The sequence below is a fragment of the Zalophus californianus genome, chromosome 16 (assembly GCF_009762305.2).
Source record: "Zalophus californianus isolate mZalCal1 chromosome 16, mZalCal1.pri.v2, whole genome shotgun sequence".
Taxonomy (NCBI): domain Eukaryota; kingdom Metazoa; phylum Chordata; class Mammalia; order Carnivora; family Otariidae; genus Zalophus; species Zalophus californianus.
In genome coordinates, this window is record NC_045610.1 from 9,078,519 (window position 1) to 9,081,369 (window position 2,851).

A 2,851-nucleotide genomic window follows, 5' to 3' on the forward strand; every position below is an offset into this window, starting at 1 on the left:
TCTATGCGGGCAGCCCTCGACCAATCATCAATGGCCATGGGCGTGGACGTCAGTGAGAAAAGCTGCCGCTTCCTCATCTGTCGGGTGCCAAGTGCCCTTTGCTCTGCGATCCCCAGTTGCCTGTTGAAGTCACCTGCTCGGGAGGACACCTGTACCGGCTTCCTTCCCTTTCCTGTGTTGTCCAACCTCCACTTACCCCTAGTGGTGCTTCCCGGAATCACCTCCAAGGTAAACTCGCCTTTTTTTTTTTATTATTTAAAATCAATTAATTAACATACAGTGTATTATTAGTTTCAGAGGTAGAGTTTAGTGATCCATCAGTTGCATAGGACACTCAGTGCGCATCACATCACGTGCCCTCCTTAATGCCCATCACCCAGCTACCCCATCCCCCACCTTTCCCTCCAGCAACCCTCAGTTTGTTTCCTAGAGTTAAGAGTCTCTTCTGGTTTGTAAACTTGCTTTTGAATCTCTGTCTTAGGGTCTCCTTCTTGAGAAACTGAACCTAAGACTCTAGGCCTGCAAGGTCTTCTCTACTCTGTGCAATTTTTATCTTTTTGCAAGTGTGTAAAATCAGAGAAGCTTGTATTAATCCAAGGAAGGCTTTCATTTTCAGAAGTCTTTAGAAATATTAAAAAAATAAATAAAAATTCACTGAAGTAAGTTGACTATTATTTTTTTCCAATCTGACTACAAATGTGACCCACTTAATCTTTTTTTTATTTAACAGTTTATTATGATTTATAAGTGTCACTTTAAAAACATCAGTCCATTAAACTATGTAGAAATAAGTACGTAAAAAGTCTGCAAAACAAAACATACTTTCAACATGTTTAAGTAGAGGGATTATCTGAAATTCCAGATTTTTCAGTCACTTAGTTATTATGCTATGGCTGCCAAGTAGTCCTTAACTCCAGTCGGAGTGAGCCTCCTGAATCCGGCTTCATTGCAGTTTCCAACCTCTATGTTGTCTTCTGTCATTTGCCCTTCAAAGCTTTTCTTTAGGGTTAATATGGCTGTATGAATGGTATCTTCAAGTTCCAGGTCTTCATTATATCTTTTCTCGAGGAAAGTCTTCCCATTCACATAGTTCTTTCCCATTGCTGTAGCTTTCCAGGCAAAGTAAGCTGCAGATGGATCTGACTGAAATAAATACAGTCGCCTCTCGTTCCAACCACAAATTAGTAGGGAAACTCCAAATGGAAGAACACCACCTGACTGAGTGTATTTGCATCACTGAAGCTACTCTGTACCAGCTGAGCTGTGAGAATGGGTTCTCGGTCTGTTGGCGGGATGGTGAGCGCTATGAATTGTGCAAGACTGTTGAATCACAGATCTGTACCTCTGAAACAAATAATGCAATATAAGTTAAGAAAAAAAAGAAGAAGAAGATAGCAGGAGGGGAAGAATGAAGGGGGGGAAACTGGAGAGGGAGACGAACCATGAGAGACGATGGACTCTGAAAAACAAACTGAGGGTTCTAGAGGGGAGGGGTGGGGGGATGGGTTAGCCTGGTGATGGGTATTAAAGAGGGCACGTTCTGCGTGGAACACTGGGTGTTATGCACAAACAATGAATCATGGCACACTACATCAAAAACTAATGATGTAATGTATGGTGATTAACATAACAATAAAAAATTTAAAGAAAAAAAAAGAATGGGTTCTTGGTAAATGAGATAGTATTGCTGAGCTAGTTTTCGAGCTCTGTGCACGAGCACTCTGTAATCAGGGCCCATGCCGCTCTACACCAGGCCTATGTGCTTGGTAATTGGTTCCACTTTGTGTACACTTTGCTCATCATACAGAACGGATTTCTGTTTCTTCTCAGTTGCTAATACCACACCATTTGCAGCTTTAATTCCCCCTGAAGGGGCTCCTCCAGCTACAGCAGCCAAAACATATTCAATCTGGACAAGCTTACCAGATGGGCTGAATGTAGTCAGCGAAAAGCTGTAACCGCGCTCCGCCATCTTTACCTGGAGTCCCACTAATCTTTTTAGGAGACAAATTGATAATTAAGCATTTCTTCTCAATTAATTGGTGGAGACCCTGGGGCTCGCATTGTCAAGAACTCCAGGATCTCCTTCTTTAAAAAAATTTTTTTTTTAATTTTTAAAAAAGATTTTATTTATTTTTAGAGAGCATGCTCAGGGGGTGGGGCAGGGGCAGAGGGAGAGGAAGAACGAGTCTCAAGCAGACTCTGTGCTGAGTGCAGAGCCCATCATGAGGCTGGATCTCACAACCCTGGGATCACAACCTGAGCCAACACCAAGAGGCAGAAGCTTAACGACCGTACCACATGGCCACCCCAGGATCTCCTTCTTGTGGCCTTGCCCCCCTCCCCACCCACCTCATGTTATAGTCCGTAAACCTCAGGCAGAGAGAGAAACAGCAAATGTGACCAGTTCACTAAGAAGACCTAGACTGGGTTTGCCATTGATCTCGTTGCTGCCACCAAAACCTGTTCTTTAAGCCTTGCTCTGCCCCAGTGGAAGCATCGTGCCCCAGGCCACTGCCCTCGGTGACTTGGTTCCTAGAACCAGCTCAGGAGTGCTCCATGTCCAGGCTCCGAGGCTGAGATTCCCAAGCCGGGCCTTGGGACCAATGTGCACGGCCATGTGAGGCCATTGAGCTGTTGAGAGGAGTCACAAGCATCTGCTCCAAGGAGATTATCAGATGTGACCAGGCTACGGGGACAGTGGAAGCATCTCTTGATGAACAGATAATGTGCAACCTCACCGAGTCCCTGCTCCATAAGTCAATGAAGGCTTTGAAAAACTTCTCAAAAAATAGATGTCAAGGGGTGCCTGGGTGGCTCAGGTCATGATCCCGGGGTCCTGGGATTGAGC

General features: G+C 44.7%; 1 pseudogene; it reads right to left on the reverse strand.

The window, feature by feature from the left end:
- Nucleotides 1–882: 882 nt before the first annotated feature.
- Nucleotides 883–1,972, reverse strand: LOC113907995 (annotated as a pseudogene).
- Nucleotides 1,973–2,851: the final 879 nt, after the last annotated feature.